The sequence below is a fragment of the Heloderma suspectum genome, chromosome 2 (genome assembly GCF_057233095.1).
Source record: "Heloderma suspectum isolate Gila_16-S chromosome 2, 16-S_ref, whole genome shotgun sequence".
Taxonomy (NCBI): domain Eukaryota; kingdom Metazoa; phylum Chordata; class Lepidosauria; order Squamata; family Helodermatidae; genus Heloderma; species Heloderma suspectum.
The window spans coordinates 363,179,110-363,199,965 of record NC_139459.1 but is presented as its reverse complement, the minus strand read 5'-3'; the positions used below and the strand labels follow the sequence as shown (position 1 = coordinate 363,199,965).

Below are 20,856 nucleotides of genomic sequence, written 5' to 3'. Positions count from 1 at the left end.
CATATGCTCTTGAGTACAGGATTGCATTCATGTAGGTAAGGTGACTAGATGTTAGCTGAACTTTTTGATTTTATTTGGAATTCTTGTGTGTGTGTGATTGTTGCCTTCCCTGGTTCCCCCCCCCCTTCTTTCTTCCCCCTCACCCCAAATAAGCTCCTTTTTATATGTGGACATGGCTGTGTTTTTAAAAGAGAGTTCTCACTGAACTCTTCCCTGGTTCCTTGAACCAGACCGCATGGTTACAAAGCTACTGCTTATGTTTTAAGATTTTTTTTAAAGGGTTTTGGGAAGTTTCCTGTTTCTGGGCTTTGGGAAGGAAAGTCCAGCGCACCTTTCTTTTTTCCTAGGTCTGGGCTAAAGGGAGGGATCCTTGACAATAGGGCTTAGAAGCAGCTGGACAGACCAGGGTGCGTCAGGAGGTACGTTTCTGGGGGCCGCCCATCAGAAATTATTTTCATGGGGAACCCACATAAAGAAGGGGCAGTGGAGGCTGGTGGCTCCGACATCAGTGGGGCGGTGGGTCCGCTCCGGGTTTCAGTCAGAACCAGTCAGAACTCTAAAAGAGCGATCCAAGGTGCACCTCCTGGGCTCCTAACAGGCACCGAGGGGCACGCAGGGCTCTGGGGAATAGATCCAGGTCTGGGGCCCCACGTGCCCAGGCCTAGCAGCGCCCCGGAGCTGCAGAGTGGGATAAGGAAGCGAGGACAAGGCCTGACGATGCCCATCCGCTGAGCTGAACAGCCCTTCTCACGGGGAGACCGTGTTGGCCCCGAGCCAGCCCAGTAGCTCCTGCGGGGGTGTCGTTCTCCCAAAGGCGGTTGCAATTGCGGCCGCCTTTGGGAAAACTACATCGCCCGTGATGCAATGGGCCCAGTAGCAGGCGCCGTACTCTGCTCTCCTTCCCCGCCGCTTATTGGCTTGGAGACGAGGAAGTACTGGACGATGCAGCGGTGGAATCCCCCTTGTCCTTTGTTTTACTCCGGCCGCCAGGTGAGAAGTTTCCTTGCAGTCTCCAGACCAGCAGCAAGCAATGGGGAAGGGGAGAGAGAGGGAGAAAGTGTGGGCGTTCGTTTTTCCCTTTGGTTTCCCTCCCCAATCCTGTGCCCCCCCTTTTCACTTCGCCCCCTGTAGGATTGCATCCTTAAAACAGGAGCTCGGCATGGACGGCATGCAGAAACTAAGGAAGTCGAGTTTCCCCCTTCACTTTTTCGCCATGCCAGGGAAAGCGTCACCTGTTGAATTTCTGCACCATAGGATTGCATCCTTAAACAGGAGCTCGGCATGGACGGCATGCAGAAACTAAGGAAGTCGAGTTTCCCCCTTCACTTTTGCTTCATGCCAGGGAAAGCGTCATCTGTTGAATTTCTGCATCATAGAATTGCATCCTTAAACAGGAGCTCGGCATGCAGAAACTAAGGAAGTCGAGTTTCCCCCTTCATTTTTTCGCCATGCCAGGGAAAGCGTCACCTGTTGAATTTCTGCATCATAGGATTGCATCCTTAAACAGGAGCTCAGCATGCAGAAACTAAGGAAGTCAAGTTTCCCCCTTGACTTTTTCTCCATGCCAGGGAAAGCTTCACCTGTTGAATTTCTGCATCGCAGGCTGCTCTTAAAGACACAAGAATCAGGCTAGCCACAGCAACCCCCTATCCTAGAATAAAACAGACAGACATCCTATTCAGACATTTATCCCCTTGACTTCAGTGGGAATTACTTCCAGGAAAGTGTGCATAGGATTGCAGCCTTGCAGTGTGACTCAGAAGTTAGCCCCATTGAGTTCAGTGGGAATTATACCCATATAGGATTGCAGGGTAGACTGCAATACTGTACCTTCTTGCCCAGGAAGTAAACCTCATTGAATTCAGCAACCAGGACCCCTGTTTTCTGTCACCTTCCCTTAATTTAAAGGGGCAGGAGGTGGTACGAGAGTTCTTTACTTGGGGGGGGGGGCAGCTGCAGTGGCAGCTGTACTGCTTAGTCAAAGTAACAAAAGAGGTGGGGTGTGACCTGTATGTTGCTGGATTGTCCCACTGTAGCAGCCATGTCAAAAATCAGAAATGTCCTTGCTGAGCTGGCATAGGATAGCAGAAACAGCAATGTGGAAATTCCCCAAATTATTAACAGGACTGGGTCTCTCTGACACTGGCATATCATGTTCCAGTCCTCTGCTTGGCTTGCATATTGCTTGGATACATATCAAGGTCTCATTCTTTGCTAATCATGCCCTATTACCCATTTTCATAGACCTCGCAGTTAGAAACCGTGAGAGAAGGGGAGGGGGAAACTGCTTGCTGTCATATCTATAAAAGTCATGTATTACTGTGATTCGGGGCTTCTGGCTCTTTGGAAACGATTCCAGCCTCAAGCCCGCGCGTTAAATAAAGAAGAATCTCTTTTTCCTTCACTCCGTGCTCTCTCTGACTCTGATTTCTGCTACATAAATGGTGCCGTGACTCGGATCTGGCAGGCTCTGAGCCAGACAGGTGGCGGTTGCCTGCTCTTGATCGCCGCACCGGGGAGACGGGCTCGGCGCATGCCTCCCTTTCTTGGCGCCACCGACCTTTTTGTTGGATGAACGGGAGACAGCCTGAGCTGGGACCGCCCGAACTGTAGCGAGCGGCAAGAGAACCTTGGGAAGCGGAGGAAGGAACTTGAGCCCTGCCTGTATCGCAGCTTCAATTGAGTTGAAATCCACATTGGAAGCCTTCAGGAGAAAGGCAAGTATATGGGAAAAAGAGGGCCCCACCTTTAGGGAGAAAGGCCACTGGGCAGAAAAAAAGAGGGCCCCGCCTTATGAAAAAGGTCAGTGTTGGTGGTATATGTATACAAAAGAACCTACTCCTTGCGGGTAGAAGGGGGGCCTGATCACACCCCCGAGTGGGTGCCAGTACCTAGCACGCCAGTACTCAGTAGGAAGCTGAGGAAGCTGGGGAAGCCGTTTTCCGCTCTGGTAAAAAAGTGGGAAAAGTGGGTGGCAGGGACATATGGAAGCAGTGGAGAGAATGATGATTGTGTGAGTGGCTACTGCGGTTTCTGAAGCATACCGTTGACCGTCCGGGTGCCCAGGCCAGTAGCAAAGTGCGTGGTGTGTAAAATCCTCTTGTGTCGGCCAGTGAGACCCCTTACTCACTGGCCAATCCCATTCCCTAATTGTGTCTGTCTTCAATTTAGGAGGGAGGCTGTGGGTGGCGGGGGAAGCAAACCTTGCACCCCCTTGGGATGTATGTTAGCAAATTTTAAGAAAGGTTTTAGTGGAGATTATGGGGACCCCCCCATGAATCTTCAATGGTTGCGAACTTTATGTGAAATAGAGTGGCCATCTTTTGTGTAGGATGGCCTACTGGAGGCTCTTTGGAGCCCAGCAAAATCAGTCGTGTATATGCCATCATAGTTGGGAACCCTGGGCACCCTGATCAATTTCCCTACATAGACTCGTGGGATTCCATAGTCCGTGTTTCTCCTTCGTGGCTAAAGAAATGCCTAGAATCCCAAGCAAAAGTTTTGGTGCTCAGAAAAGAAAAATTAGCCAAGAAACTACAGCCAGTGTTAGAAGCCCCGGGTGAAGATCTGGCAGAGCTAACGGCGTTTCCACCCGCTTCTGCCCCGCTTCCACCCCGGGCCCATGGTACTGTAAGACCGCCTCGTCGAAATCCTGAGCCCCTGCCATCCTCCCCTTCCGGAGGCACTGCCCCGCGCCTCGACTTGGAATTGACACCATCAGTTTCAAGCCCCACGGGCAGTAATTCGCCGATTTCAGCTACAGTCCTCAACTCTCAGATATTGCCTGCTGAGGCTTCCATCTCTACAGGATCGGGAGATTCCCCTCTTACACCTCAGTCAGCATTAATAAAAGAGGCTGAATAGAAGAAGTAGTAAAATCAGCAGCGGCCCTTACAGAGATGTGCTCACAAAAAGAAGAGGGGTTGAGCCCATCTACGGCTCAGCAGTCAGGGAGTGAAGCCCAGCCTCTGCTTCCTTTGAGGCAGACAACTCAGATGGCGCACAACCCAGATCCCGAGGCGGCAGAGCATTATATCCCCATCCAAGCCTACATTTATGCACCCTTTACAACTTCAGACTTGCTAAATTGGAAGACCCATTATGCTTCATATACCACAAAGCCTAATGAGCTAGTGGAACTATGCTCCAGCATTATGGCCTCGCATATGCCTAACTGGCAAGATTGCCAACAGTTGCTTTTGACATTATTCACCACTGAGGAAAGGCGACGAATCCATCAACAAATGGAACAAATCGCCTTAGAAAGAGCCCCAGAAAATTATGTAAATCCCCAAGGATGGATGAGAGAGAGAGAGTGCCCTTAGAAAATCCTCATTGGGATCCCAACCTACCGGCAGGGTTAGAACGCATCACTCAGTACCAAACCTTGCTGTTACAAGCTATGAGAGCAGGAATGAAAAAGTCTATTAATATGACAAAAGTCTCTGAAGTGTTGCAAGGAGCAACCGAAGCACCTGGAGAATATTTAGAACGTCTCCTGGATGCATATCGCCAGTACACCCCTCTCGACCCAGAAGCCCAAGAAAATATGAAAGTGATTAATATGGCCTTTGTAACTCAGAGTTATAAAGATATTCGAAGAAAGCTACAAAAGTTAAATGGTTTTGCTGGGAAGAATTTGACAGAATTATTAGAAGTCGCTCAGAAGGTGTATGTAAACAGGGACCAAGAAGAAAAGAAAGAGAAGGAGAAGAGAATGGTGAAAAAGGCGGAACTGCTTGCTGCAGCACTAGTAGGTCCGCAAGATGGAGGACCGGGCAGAGAGCAAAGAGGACGCGGACGAGGAAAGGGGAGAGCAGGAAGAAGAGAATTTTTGAGAAGGAATCAGTGCGCCCAATGTGGACAAGATGGGCATTGGTGGTGTGAGTGTCCAAATGGAACCAATCCGATGTACCAGGCGGAAAATCGAGGGGGCTACCACGGACGAGGGAGGGGACAGCTGCCATGCTGGCAACCGAATAACTGGCAAATGCAAAGAGAATCAACTGGGAATTACGAAGTGAATCCCTTTACGGGAATGGCCGCAACCGAAAGTCTTGAATAAGACAGACCGGGCCCCTTTAATCTTGGCCCTGGGGAGCCCATGGTCACTGCCACTGTGGGGGGCCAAAATATTGATTTTATGATTGACACTGGAGCAGCGTCATCAGTGGTGACCTACCCCATTGCTCCCCTCACCCATCAAAAAGTGCGGGTGATTGGGGCAACTGGTGCAGTAAAAGAAAAGCATTTGCTGCAGCAACGGACTTGTCGGTTTGGAAGCCACATAGCAGAACATCAGTTTTTATATTTACCTGAATGCCCTATGCCATTGTTGGGACGTGATTTGTTGTCAAAGCTGAGGGCCCAAATATCCTTTGAAGAAGATGGAACAACGGCTGTCGCCTTCCGCAGGCCCCAGGAAGGGAAGCTCCTGTCACTCACATATCCACAGGAAGAAGAGTGGAGGCTACATTGGACCATGCCAGTACTTGATGAAGAGCCATGGCAGGCTTTCCATGTGCCTGAAGTGTGGGCTGAAGATAATCCACCAGGAATGGCAAGATGTGTGCCCCCTGTTGTAGTTGAATTAAAACCAGGAGCAATACCAGTGCACGTACGTCAGTATCCACTGCCGCGCCGAGCTGTGCTAAGAATTCAGAAGCACCTAAACCATCTGTTACAATATGGTATCCTTCGAGAATGTCAGTCTCCATGGAATACCCCCCTTCTGCCAATCAAGAAACCCGGCAGCACAAAAGATTACCGTCCAGTGCAAGATCTCAGACTGGTCAACCAAGCAACCGTGACGATACATCCGGTGGTCCCGAACCCTTATGTCTTGTTAGGATTGATTCCATCTGAAGCAACTCACTTTACTACCTTAGACTTAAAAGATGCCTTTTTCTGTATCCGACTGGCACCTAAGAGCCAAGCTATTTTCGCCTTTCAATGGGAAGATCACATGACTGAGAGAAAGACCCAACTGACCTGAGGCCGTCTTCCCCAAGGTTTCAAAAACTCCCCCACATTATTCGGGACAGCCCTAAGTCAAGACCTCCAAAATTTTCATTCCGAACCCGGGAAAAGAGTTCTGTTGCAGTACGTTGATGATTTGCTCTTAGCAGCAGCATCAAGACTCGAATGCTGGCAAAGCACCCAAGAACTGTTGCAACTCCTGTGGGAACGAGGATATAAAGTATCTCGGAAAAAGGCACAACTTTGTAAAACCCAGGTACAATATCTAGGGTTCATAGTATCTCAACATCAGTGAGAATTGGGTCCTGAACGGAAAGAGACTGTGTGTGCCCTGCCAGAGCCAACTACTAGGAAGCAGGTGCGGGAGTTCCTTGGGGCTGCAGGGTTTTGTAGAATCTGGATTCCCAACTTTGCTGTAATGAGTAAGCCTATGTATGAAGCTACCAAAGGTTCAGAGGCAGCTCCGTTTCAGTGGGGAGAGCCACAAAAACAAGCTTTCATAGATATTAAGAAAGTATTACTCCAAGCGCCCACTCTAGGACTTCCTGATGTGGCTAAGCCTTTCCTGTTGTATGTCCATGAACGAGACAATGTAGCTGTAGGGGTGCTGACACAGCAACTTGGATCATGGCAGAGACCTGTTGCATATTTATCCAAGCAGTTAGATGTAGTTGCCAAAGGCTGGCTAGCTTGCCTGAGAGCCATTGCCGCAACCGCCCTCCTGGTTAAAGAGGCAGATAAGTTGTCAATGGGACAAGAACTAACCGTCGGGGTTCCACATGCAGTACTCATGCTAATGGAGTATAAAGGAAATTATTGGTTCACCAACGAGCGCATGACCAAGTACCAAGCTATGCTCTGTGAAAATCCACGTATCAAGTTAGAAGTGTCATCCAACTTAAATCCGGCCCCGCTGCTGCCAATAGAACCAGGAGGTCAGCCTGAGCACGATTGCATCAAAACTATGGATGAAGTTTATTCCAGTCATCCAGACTTGCGTGATAGCCCCTGGCCTCACCCAGACGTCACCTACTTTACTGATGGAAGCAGTTTTGTCCGAGATGGGAAAAGATATGCCGGCTATGCAGTAGTAACTAAAGACAAGGTTATCGAGGCCAATCCTCTGTCTGTGGGAACTTCAGCCCAAAAGGCAGAATTAATTGCCCTAATTCGAGCCCTGACGTTGGCTGCTGGACTCATGGTCAATATTTATACGGACTCTAAGTATGCCTTCACCACCCTCCATGCCCATGGAGCGTTGTACCTTGAGAAAAGATTAATAAACTCCACCGGACAAGGTATCAAAAATATAACAGAAATATCAGCTCTATTGGATGTCGTATGGCACCCCAAACGTGTGGCAGTAATACATTGCCGAGGGCCTCAAAAGGGAACAAGTGAGGTGGCAGAAGGCAATCGATGGGCAGATCACGTAGCCAAGCAAGTTGCCCTCAGAGACGAGCACAATAGAGAAAAAATTGAGATGACAATCTCGGAAGCCCCGTTGTTCCAAGTTAACTTAACAGATGTGCGTCCAACCTACACTCCAGAAAAGGATCAAATGGCTGTTGAGACCCTGCAAGCTAAGAAAATAGCCCAGAAGTGGTGGGAACTGCCAGATGGATGAATCTATGTGCCACAACGGCTAGCTTGGAGTATTGTCCAGACTGCACATAAAGCTACCCATCTGGGAAAAAGTGCCCTGGCAGCACTACTACAAAAGCAGGTCTACATCAATGAACTACACAGTTATGCCAATTTAGCATCTATGCGATGCGTAAAATGCTCCAGAAATAACCCCAGACAAGGGAAGAGACCCCCTCCCGGCATTCAGCAACTTGGCACTCTTCCTTTTGAGGCCCTAGTTGTTGACTTTACTGAAATGCCTAGGGTAGGCCATTATTGTTATCTACTAGTTTTTGTGTGCTCTTATACAAGATGGGTAGAAGCCTATCCTACCCGAACTGAGAAAGCACGTGAAGTTATAAAAGCCTTAATGAAAGACATAATTCCGAGACACGGATTACCCCTATTTATTGGATCCGATAACGGCCCTGCATTTGTTGACAAGGTGTTGCAAGGAGTTAACCATTTATTAGGCATTCAGTGGAAGCTCCATTGTGCATACTGTCCGCAAAGTTCTGGACAAGTGGAAAGGATGAATCGGACCCTCAAGACCCACTTAGCCAAGCTGTGTCAGGAAACTCAGCGAAAATGGATAGAGATGCTGCCCTTAGCTCTGTTCAGAATTCGATGCACTCCACATAAAACTACTGGTCTGTCTCCCTTTGAATTAATGTATGGCAGGCCTCCCCAAATTTTAGTAGGATTAAAGGGAGACCTGCAAGAATTGGCCAATGTTAGTTTAACCCAAGAGGTTCAGGCACTGGGCAAAGTTCTTCAAGCCCAGCGTCGGTATATTTTGGAAAATAGACCCCCAATTCCTATTACTGAAATCCATCCTTTCCAGCCGGGAGACGAAGTGTGGGTCAAAGATTGGAAAAATGACCCTTTAACTCCCAGATAGAAAGGACCAAATACTGTTATACTTTCCACCCCTACAGCTATAAAAGTAGCTGGAGTTAAACCTTGGATACATTGGACGCGAGTCAAGAGAGCAAAAGGGGGGGAGTGGATTGCAAACAGAAATCCTGACAATCCTTTAAAAGTTGTATTGAAAAAGAAAAAGCAGTAAAAAAAGACTCAGGCTAGACCTTACTGGGGACATACCAGGAAATTGTTCCCCCTGCGTACGGTCAGACCTGCAGCTGGAGAATTGAAGAGCGGGACTTAGACCCTTACTGCAGCTTGCCGGGTAAATGGCTGCTCTGCGTACGGTCAGATCCCAAAGAAGATTAAACATGTATGTTGCGATGTTAGTAGTGATAAGTTGCACCTCCTCAGTATTGTGCGCTAAAGGGGTGCCTGCTTTAGGAGAGGGGAGTATGCCCTTAAGGTTTGCCGATAATTATTGGCTTCACTTAGCTAATATCACTGGAGTAAAGCATTTTTGTTTGCCAGAAGATATACCAGCCAATAGACTCATTAGTTCCTGTTTAATACCCGTTTGTAGGCATCCCGATGGGATTCAAAATGATACTATGTTGAGCCATTATCATATAAATTTGACTTATTCCCAAAATGCAAACTGGGGCGCAGTTACAAAAACTCTGCCTCCTACTGAATTTACTTTACGCACTGCCATTGTAGCTGGTATAAATGCCACTTGTGCTCGTATGATTAATTGTCAAAAATCTTCTGAAAAATGTAAAGCTATCCCTGGACCCCCCTTCCACTGTAATGAAATTCAAAACATATCCTTTAATTATGCACATATACTTCTGCCTCATGGATGGTTTTGGACCTGTGGTTCCCGTACCTGGTCATTCATCCCTGCCAATTTGTCTGATAACCACCCATGTTGCCTTAGCCGTCTGGTACCAATCCTTCCCCCATGGCCTGAGAAAATTCGCCAACGACAGCCCCGGGCGCTCCAGCTGACTGAGAGCTGTACTAGTCATGTGAGTCTGTACTCTGATTCAGAGAAACTAGCATTAGCAGCATCTCTGGATGGAGTGCCGGGCCTAGCCTTGGCCGATGGTCTGGAGATTAACAGGTTAGCCTGTAGCTTAGCCAAAAGCATAAATGCCACCTCACGAGCTCTGTCATTATTAAATAAAGAATTACGTGACCTAAGAGGTGCCGTCTTAGAAAACAGAGGTGGTATAGATTATCTTTTCCTTCTCCATCATCTGGGCTGTGAGTCACACCAGAAGCTTTGTTGTTTTAATTTAACTGATAACAGCAACGCTGTAAATATGCAGATCAATAATCTGCGTAATATAGTGGCAGATATAACAATAAGAAAACATGATTGGCTCGATTGGTTAACCTCTTGGCTTCCAGACCTCAGATGGCTAAAAGCATTGTTCGTTCTGATATTGCCAGTAATAGTGGTAGGAATGCTGTTGTGCTCCTGCATCCCCTGGTTCATGCGTTGCCTGAAACATCAGTTTACTGCCTCGGCCACTAAAACAGCTGCCCGCTATGCTTTGATAGCTCAGCAAGATATACAGTAAAAGTGCTATAGTAATCCTGTGTTATGCATTGCCAACTTCTTGTGTAATTAAATGCTATAATTGTAATAAAATTATGCATTAAAGGGGGGAATGTAGCAGCCATGTCAAAAATCAGAAATGTCCTTGCTGAGCTGGCATAGGATAGCAGAAACAGCAATGTGGAAATTCCCCAAATTATTAACAGGACTGGGTCTCTCTGACACTGGCATATCATGTTCCAGTCCTCTGCTTGGCTTGCATATTGCTTGGATACATATCAAGGTCTCATTCTTTGCTAATCATGCCCTATTACCCATTTTCATAGACCTCGCAGTTAGAAACCGTGAGAGAAGGGGAGGGGGAAACTGCTTGCTGTCATATCTATAAAAGTCATGTATTACTGTGATTCGGGGCTTCTGGCTCTTTGGAAACGATTCCAACCTCAAGCCTGCACGTTAAATAAAGAATCTCTTTTTCCTTCACTCCGTGGTCTCTCTGACTCTGATTTCTGCTACACCACTAGCCAATTCCAGCTGCCAGTCACTGGTTGGTTTGTTAAACTTCAAGGAGCTAAAGAAGGCAGCATCCAGGATTCATGCACACCCCTGTTATCAAGTAGTGAAGTGAGTGCTGGTGACTGACTGGCTCATGGCCACTGTGGAAGAAAACCAGGCTTCACTCTTACTTTGGTTAGTAAGTAGAGAAGCCTTTATTCAGCAATTCCTGGGAGGGAGACACACTGATAAAGAGGCCCCCCACCCCCGCCAGTATTCTGAGCCTCTCTGAAGCAACATATGCAACTTCCCTATATAGAAAAAGCATACCTGGCAGCAAGTAAGGACACGTCACATTTCCTGAGTTGACAGCAGCCTATACCATATATGGCTATCTTTTGCAAGAGCCGTTTTAGCTTCACGCTGGGTCTGCTGCTCACAAGCCCCATTTTGTTACTCTTCTCAGCACCCAGTGAGTGCCATAGCTTGAGTGAGGACTGTGAACTGGGAGAATGGGCATCCAAATGGTAAATGCGTTTCAACGTAATATAGCCTGATGGGATCTGAGCTAGCGGTGACCAACCAAGAAAGAGGTCTTGGGGTTGTGGTGGACAACTCCATGAAAACGTCAGCCCAGTGTGCAGCCACTGTAAAAAATGGCAAACTCCATGTTAAGCATAATTAGGAAGGGAACTGAGAATAAAACCGCCAATATCATACTGCCTTTATACAAATCTATGGTGCGACCACACTTAGAATACTGTGTGCAGTTTTGGTCACTGCACCTAAAAAAAGATATTGTAGCGTTGCAAAAACGGTAGAAAAGGGCAACCAAAACGATCAAGGGGCTGGATCATCTCCCCCATGAGGAAAGGTTACAACAGCTGGGATTGCTTAGCGTGGAAAAAGGTGAGTAAGGGGAGGCATGCTAGAAGTGTACAAAATTATGCATGATGTGGACCATTGGGATAGGGAGACACTTTTCTCCCTTTCTAATAATAATAGAACCCAGGGTCATCTCATGAAGCTGATTGGTGGGAGATTCAAGGCAGATAAAAGGAAGGGCTTCGTCACACAGCGCAGAGTTAAACTATGGAATTTGCTACCACGGGATGTAGTGATGGCCACCAATTTCAATGGCTTTAAAAGGAGGTTAGACACATTTGTGGAGGAGAAGGCTAACAATGGTTACTAGTCCTGATGGTTTTATGCTAGCTCCAGTATCAGAGGCAGTGTGCCTATGTGCACCAGTTGCTGGGGAACATGGGCGGGAGGGTGCTGATGCACTTATGTCCTGCTTGTGGGTTCCTGGTCGACAGCTGGTTGGCCACTGTGTGAAGAGAATGCTGGACTGGATGGACCCTTGGTCTGATCCGTCGCGGCTCATCTTATGTTCTTAACATGATCAGAAGTTTGACATCTGACAATACCTACACGCACACCACACCGTATCTCCTCCAGGGTTGCAGAATAACTTCCCGCATTGTCACAAGATCCTCTTGTGCTTTCAGTAGGAGACAAATTGCTGCAGAAGACCCAACTGAGGTAACAGTGGGGAGAGGGAGGGAGGGATGGAGGGAAAACGTGACCGCACCTTACACTTGTGCACGGCTGGTTCCAGGTTTAAGGGAGCCCTCAGTAAGCTGGCATATTGATGATGGCGGGCAGTCCAGGAGGGACTTTATTTATTTATTTATTACATTTATTTATTTATTTGTTTATTTATTTATTACATTTCTAAACTGCCCAATAGCCAAAGCTCACTGGGTGGTTCACAGAAATTACAACCCTAAAATACAACACAATTGTAAAGGTCTACAGAGGCAAGCAAAAGAAAAAGGTCAGGCCTAGAGACCTGGGGGTTTTTGTTTGGGGGGGGGGTATCCCTGTGAAGAGTAGTTTCATTTCCCTGGTTAAGTTTCATTTTCCTGAGTTAGGTTTCATTTCTCCAGGTACTTTTGGTTTTGGAGAAGTAGGGGATATATATGGAGAGAGAGCCAGTGAAAGGAAGACCAGAGCAGGAAGAGAGAGCAGGAAGAAGCAGCCTGGAGAAGTCTAAGTGCAGCTAGGATAGAGGAACTTGCATTTTTGTAAACTTTATGGCAGCATTCCAGAACCAGGACTAAGCATTTAGTAGGGCTACTTGCAAGGCTAGGACTGGACAGACCCAGATCTGAATCCTTGTTTACCCATGAAGTTTACCCATGAAGCTTAATGCCTGACCTTGCACCATTTCCCCCCTCTCTTAGCTGAACCTACCCACTCTGGGAAACAGGATGCTGACCTTTAGGGACATTCGGTCCGGCAGGGCTCTTCTTATATTCTCATGCTAGTCAGCCTGGAGTCTCCTGAAGGATGTAGCAAAAAGAGTTGTTAAGAAGCAATGAAGGAGAACCATGCAGCCAACACCCTATAAACCCACTCCTGCCATCTGGCATAGATTGTTTGGACTGCAACTCCCATAATACCCAGCCATCAGTCATGATAGCTGGGACTGATGGGAGTTGTAGTCCAAAACATGGAGGACATCAAGTTGCCTACCCCTGGTCTAATGCCTTAGATTTTTTTCCTCAGGTCTGGATCTAAAAGACATGACTAGCCTAAAATGCCCCTGGGATGGGAGGAGGGGAAACAGACAGCTTCGATCAATTAAACACCCACTTCTCCCTTCCTCATCAGTTACTTGAAACAGAGGGGTGTTTCTAGGCACTTAAACGATTTGAGGCCGAGGTGCATAGGACAAAAATCTGCATAAAATTTGCAGATGTTGATTTATATCTATACATGCAACTGTAGAAGTAATTACTAGGATTTATTCAAATTTCACTGGAAGCAAAGCCAGCAAATTAATTTCTCACCCAAATCATCTGAAATAAAGCAAATTCCTCCCCAACCAGGATCTCTGGCTGCAAAGCCTGAGCTTATCTCCTGGCTGGAAAAAGGGGAAGGGTTATGGGTGCTTGATCAGTGCGAATTAGAACAAAGGAAGACCCAGCTGGGGGGTACTACAGATTCTCCAGCTCTCAAGAAACCACTGACTAGTAGTTAAACCTGCAAACCATCCCTCTCCAGTTCATCATCATCTCACACAAGTAGGGAACTCCAGTTATTATGTCTTTGATGTTGTGTTTTGCCAGCTGTTTTGTCAATAGGCAATAGTTCTTTTTGGATTTTCAGAGGCAATGAACACACCAATGGGTGAAGGAAAGTAGTTTATTTAGCTGAAATAGGCTAATAAAGCAAGAAAAAGCAAGACAATACATTAAAAGCATAAAGCATACGTTCCTTCAGACACCAGGATCCCCGTATTCTTATCTTAAGATCAGCAGCAAACGTGACTCCAGTGGCTGGACCCATAGGACCTGTCTGGCTTGGCCTACGGTGAGGTTCTACCTTGGGAGGGTCCCAGGAAATCATATACTATCCCATTCTAGACATGGTCCAACCCTTCATCCATCCTGCAGGGGAAAAACACTGGTTCTAATAATGGGCAGGCTGCCAGCCCAGAAGATAACATTCTTCTTAAGTCACTCTAAACAAGTAGCTAACCTTAAGGTAGGCTCATGTACAAGCTGTCGGGGAGCACTCTTGCTGCCTTCTGAAATCCTCAAGTAGGCAGAATCAACACACAGACAATAGGGCTCTTTTCCAAGGCTTTATTTCCATTCAGCATAATGACGCTTGCAGATGCTAATTGCCTGAGCCTAAGAGGGAAACTTAAGAGAGCTGCCTATCTGGGGTTTCTAGCCTTAGGGAATCAGTTGGTCTCCATTTGGAGGGAAAGGGCGGGAAACCTCTGAACTTAAGGGCTAGGAGGAGAGAGTCCACCCCTTTCCCATGGGGCATCGGGACACAGCTGTTGACATCGCGCCAAGCAGGCTGAGTGCCTCCTCTCAGCACCCTCCATCTCCCGCTTGTCCTGGCGCCTAGCATCCCGAAGCTCCAGTTGTCCCTCCCCCTGCCTGCCAGGGTCGCTACCACTCTAAGGAATGTGAGCAGGGAGGGGCTTTCCCTCCAGTGGCGCCTCTGAACAGCACGTGGGCTCCTCTCCCACGGTTTCTATCTCTTCCTCAGAATCAGAACTGCTTTGGGGCTCTACGAACTCCGATCCAACCCTGACACAAGCACTGAACGCAGCATGATTCTCTGGAGACCAATGAAAAGGCATCCAACTCCATAAAAAGGCCCAAGCGGCACTCTAGCAAGGAGCAAGAGAACTGGTGCACCACCAACTCCTCGAAATACAATGGTCTTCCACATTTCTCGTGCGTGTTGTAGTGGTGGGAGGAGGTTAGAGCTACATGGTGGGAGTTGCCTTGTGTGTTAAATTTCACCAGACAACATACTGCTGATAGATCGAATTCAGTCCAGACAAGACAATGGTACACTTTTCATTTTCTTAGGCATTTTAGTAAAATGTTGGCTAGTGTTAATCTCCTGTTCTATTTAATTTCTGCTGATTTTAACTTTGATTGCTACTCTCAGCCATCATACTTAAGTATGAATCAGATGATTCATACTTAAGGGTGGGATATAAGATCTTTAAATGCATTAAAAGAAACATTAACAGTTCAGACTTAACTCCTTGATTCTGAGGGGAAGGAAGCAACTGTGATGCATGTCTTGATTTTCCTGGTTTGTATTTTTTCAGCAGGTGAGGAGCAGGTGAAGAAAGAAAAGGGATCTCATCAGATAGAAACTTCTCCGTTGGTAAAAACCAAAAGAGACAATATTGCAAAGGCCCAAAGAGGCTGCTTCTTGGCCTAGAGAGAAAGGAGAAAGGTCGAGAATAAAGTGTGGGCCAGAGAAGAGCCAGAGAAAGCAACCTCGGAAGAAAGGTGCTTGTGAAAAAAGCAACAAGGATCCCAGTGAAATGACCCAAAAAATGAGTTTAGGACAAGCAGGAAGCTCTTCCTCTGAAACTGTCCGTTCAGTAGCACAACCGTGGAAATGCTCCCACTGTGGGAGAATCTGCAATCAAAAAATTAGCCTGATTAGACACTTGAGATCCCACACTGGAAAGAAATTGCATTCCTGTGCCCATTGTGAGAAAAACTTCAGCCGCAAATCAGATCTCATTAAACATGAAAACATCCATTCGGGGGAGAAGCCATATACGTGTTCAGATTGTGGGAAAAAATTTATTTCTAAAGGACATCTTACTAGACATGAGAAAATCCATTCAGGAGAGAGGTTGTTTAGATGCTTATACTGTGGGAAATCCTTCAAACAGAGAGAACACCTTAATGATCACGAGAGAATCCATACAGGAGAGAAACCATATGGATGCCCAGATTGTGGGAGAAGCTTCAGTTGTCAGTCAAACTTGATCAGGCACAAGAAAATTCACAGCAATGAGAAACCACATCAGTGTTCAGATTGTGGGAAAGACTTCAGAACTATTTCAGATCTTAAACTTCATGAGAGACTCCACACTGGTGAGAAACCTTATCAGTGTGCTGACTGTGGGAAAAGCTTCAGGAGTACCTCTGGTCTCACAGCTCATAGGATAAGCCATAAGGAAGAGAAACCATATAAATGCCAGGAGTGCGGCAGATGTTTGAAGCACAAGTCCAGCTTTATTAAACATCAGAGTGTGCATAAATATAAATGCTCAGACTGTGAGAAAAGCTTCAGCCAAAGCTCAGCCCTTGAACGACATACAAGAAAACACACAGGTGAGAAACCGTTTAGGTGCGCACACTGTGGGAAAAGCTTTGATCGTAGATCAGCGTTAGTTATACACGAGAGATGCCATACAGGAGAAAAGCCATACGGTTGCTCAGAATGCGGGAAAGGCTTTATAACCAAACATAAACTTATTCGACACGAGGCAACCCACACAGGAGAAAAGCCCCACACCTGTTCCCAGTGCACACAGAGCTTCAGTGAAAAAGCAAACCTTGTTGCACACGAGAGGCTCCATACTGGAGAGAAACCGTACAAATGCGCTCTCTGTGGGAAGAGTTTCAGACAGAGAGGACGCTGTACTGAGCATGAAAGGTCCCACCTGGGATCCTACGATTGTTCAGAATGTGGGAAACGCTGCAGTTGTCCTTCACACCTTCTGCAGCATCAGAAGATTCACACCGGAGAGAGTCCATATAAATGCTCTGAGTGTAGGAAAAGCTTCATGACACACAGAGACCTTCAGTCCCACCAAAGAATACACACCGGGGAGAGGCCATACCAGTGCTGGGAATGTGGGAAATGTTTCCGACACAGGTCGGCCCTTCCCGTCCATCAGAGACTCCACACAGGAGAGAGACCATTTAAATGCATGGACTGTGGGAAAAGCTTTGTTAATAGTTCCTCTCTTGCAGTGCATCACAGAACCCACACGGGGGAGAGACCGTTTAAATGCTGCGAATGTGGGAAAAGCTTCCGGCAGAGCTCTGCCCTTACAGGACACAAAATAAAAACCCACAAAAGAGAGAGACAATTTAATCTACACGGGAGAGAGACCATTTAAATGCATGGATTGCAGAAAAGGCTTTATTAATCATTCAGGCCTGATACCGCATCAAAGATGCCACACAGAGGAGAGACCACTGAAATGTTCAGTACAAGGAAAAGCTTTCAGCCAGTAGTCAAATGTTACAGTGCAAAAGGGAACCCCATTTCAGCGTGCCGGGTGTGGGAGGAGCCTCAGGAAGAAAGCACACCTGATTGGGCATCAGAAAACCCACACACAACACGGGAAGCACTAGGATAAAGGAGGCTGGGTTTCCGGTAATGTCGCTGGCAGGAATGGTAGCATAGGACTGGTATTCTCAGACCTTCCTTATTTTTTGGACTACGGACCACCACCTGAACCCTATCTACAGATTCTTGTTCAGCCTAGTGATGAGTATTAAAACACCAATGGGCTGGATCCAATAGCATTGTTCTGCCAGATTTCCTGCCCCCCCTGCAGTCCCCTAAATCTGCTCCAGAGGGTTGGGGGATCCCTCAGAGCAGGTTTGTGGGGGCAGGAAAGTATGGAGAAGGCCTGTTGCATGAAGCAGACTTCCATTTTGGGGAGGCTTATCCCAGTGGCGGGGGGCAGCAAAGGACTGGGGGGGCTGAAAATGCCCAAACCGCTTCCCCCAATTTCCATTGGATCCAAGCCAATGTCTGTGCACATTTGCCTTTATTCCTTGTATTCTTAATGATTTTTCACTAACGTTAAAATTCTTAGTGGATACTGTTTTAAGGTTAACTGTAAAAAAAAAAAAAACCTAGGACCTTTGGCAAGGGTGTATGGCTTATGATACTTGCACGCTGACGGCTCCCTGCCAGTATGGTCTTTTCTGGAACAAATCACTCCAATTTAGGACTTCTCTTTTTCAGTAGTCCTCCGAGATGGGCTTTTCTTATGTCATGAATTTGTTATGTTGACAAAGATGTCTTAATTGTTCTGTTTGTTTGAGTCTCTGTGAGGCCAGACACATTATTGCGTACTAACTGTGAGCTGTTAGGTTTTTGCCTTCTCTGTCTGCTGTGACCAAGATTTATATTCCTGATTTGATTTGCATTTCAAACATACACTTAGTAATTTTGACCATGTAATTTCCAAATGTGTGGTTTAGAAAAGAGGTGGGGAGGTTCTTTCGGCATGAGGCCCGAATTCTGGTTTGAAGAAGGGGGGGCTGCATTCCAGTGTGGGTGGGGCAAAAGTGGACAGGGCTGAAAAATCCAAAACCGCCCCCCCCCTTTTTTCTGAGAATAGTTTCAAGCTTGTGATGCAAAAGGATTAGGTATAATTGTCTTAACTGCTCGGAATGACTTGACAAGATCTCTCAAGTTGAATATTACATTGGTGCACAATGTTTTTTTTATTCATAGCTTTTCTCACTGCATTTATTATGCTCTTTATAAAAATCACAGATAAAGTTGAGGTTAAAAGACAACCTTTAAGTGAGCCAGCGTGGTGTAGCGGTTAGAGTGCTGGACTTGCACTTGGGAAATCCAGGTTCTAGTCCCCGCTTGGCCATGAAGATCACTGGGTGACTTTGGGCCAGTCACTGCCTCTCAGCCAAACCTACCTCACAGGTTTGTTGTGAGGATAACATGGAAAGGAGGGGAGACCATGTAAACCGCCTTGGGTTCCTTGCAAGAGGAAAAAAGACGGGATATAAATGTAATAAAAAATAAATGTAATAATAAAAACCTTGTTGAGTACCTCTTTCACCCTGAAACTCACCCAACATTGGCACCTATTGCCTCTTAAACTTTGTTGTATCTATAAAACATGTTACAGGCATGGATGTACAATAAAGGACTCTGTCACATGTAGTGGAGATGTGAGTGAGTTGCTAAGGTTTGGAAAGAAGTCTGCTCTTGTAGAGGAAATGCACGGGAAGACCATTATATTTCGAGGAGATGGGAGAGTGTTGTGCCACAATTGTTCCTTGCATGCCTGAATCTCCTGGCGAACCTTAAAAACTTGGCCCCCTTAAGAGTGCTCAAGCTTCTAGACTGGAGGCTTTGCTTTCCAAGGTCAGTTGTCTGCTTGGGAGCGTACAACCTTGAATCAATTAGGTTGGCCACTCTCCACTTGCTTTAGCTTATCTTTTGGATGGTATAAGGATGAACATCATGAGACCTGGAAATCTGACCATCACCCCAGGTGTGAGTAATAAGGGGGCTCCTCAAACCCGCACATAGCAAAAGGAGAACTCGGGTATAAAAGTTACCAGAAACTTGCCCACAGTGAGCTTTGATGCAGACCTGGACCATGGAGGTGCTGTGTGCCAGCCCTCGGCTGAGGTCTCTCTGTGTCATGCACCTGGAGCTCCTGACAACTGAAAGGGGAAGTAAGCTATCTTGCTCAGTATTGGTATCGTATATTATTCTATATCATTTTGCCTTCTCTTTAATAAAATCATGACTTCTATCCATCTGTGTGCTTATTGCTTCTGAACCCTCTGGGCAAAACAGCTCTAAAAGCACAAATCCAGCTATATCCCCTGACCCTGGACTTGCTCTTTTGCATAGTGTATTTCATGGTGAAAAGAAACTTCTGTCCAGAGAATTTATTGCTTTCCTAATTCTGTTGCCGTTAGTCCCAAAACAGCCCACTTTAAAAAAATACTGGAATCGTGTATGGGGCATTGGTACCAAATCTGTCCAGCAAATTGCTATGCTCATAAAAATAAACCATTCAGGTTGCAACCTTATACCACTTACCTGAGAGTAAGCCCGATTCGGTTTAATTGGATTTACTTCTGAGTAGACTTGTATTGGCTTGCTCTAAGGGCGCAATCCTATGCAGATAGGCGATGCAGATAGGCAGCCGCCTATCCAATGCAGGGAAGGAGAAGCATAGAGGGGTTCACATAATGTGTCCTACAGGCATTTCCGCCCTCCCCGCCCCGGAACATCCCCTGGCACGCCCCGTTTTGGCTGCTCCGCACTGCTCTTGCAAGGGGGGGGGGACCTGGGGCTTTTCCCCACTGTGTGTGTGTGTGTGTGTGTGTGTCGGGGGTGGGTGGGTGGGGGGAGGTCAGTTCCCGGAAAACAAGATATCCTATGGCTGACTAGCCGCTGAGTAGGGCTGGAGGATTGCTCCCTAAATGTGTGTATTTGAGGGTTTGATCATTCCAGACTTCTTGTATTAAAAAGTGTTTTCATTTCTTAATAGAGATTCTAACTCCTATGTAACGACCTCCACAAATAATTTTGAAATGATTTTCTTGATGAGTATGCTTCCTGTGTTTTGAACTCAAGGGCTTTTCTGGAGACAGTTCTGCTGTGATTTCTGGGTCCTGATTGAATACTTTTTCAACAAGACTTCTTGATGTGTTTTTGCTTTGTTTAAGCCACTGGTGGGGAACTTCTTTCAGCCTGAATTCGGGTTTGGAGTAGCTCTTGGGGGCTATATTCCGGGGGGGGGGGTTTAAATCCAAAAAATACCAGTCTACTGTAGGTTATGGCCGCGGTGGCTTAGTGGTTAAGACGCTGAACTGCAGACTGGAAGGTCGGCAGGTCAGCAGTTCGAGACCAGAGTGCTGCCTGACGGAGTGAGCTCCCGTTCAGTCCCAGCTTCTGCCAACCTAGCAGTTCGAAAGCAAGAAATTGCAAGTAGATAAATAGGTACCGCCTTGGCGGGAAAGACAAGAGCACCGCACCCTAGAGTCGGACACGACTGGTTCGGGACACCTTTGAGCACTCTCCGGGAGAGAGTGCAGGACAGGAAGGCGGGGCGTGCTATGGTCCATGAGGTCACGAAGAGTTGGACACGACTCAACAACAACAACAACAAAAGCTCTTCCTGCCAGTAGCTAAGCTTTCGAAGAGACATTTTAACCTTTTAAAAAGGAGGAAAACTGTGCGAAACCATG

General features: G+C 46.7%; 1 pseudogene across 1 annotated transcript; it reads left to right on the top strand.

Annotated features, from left to right (window-relative positions):
* Window positions 1-915: 915 nt before the first annotated feature.
* Window positions 916-19,726, top strand: LOC146355711 (uncharacterized; annotated as a pseudogene). The gene is made up of 2 exons (XR_014787199.1): window positions 916-990; window positions 15,183-19,726. The product of XR_014787199.1 is annotated as an uncharacterized LOC146355711 (transcript).
* Window positions 19,727-20,856: the final 1,130 nt, after the last annotated feature.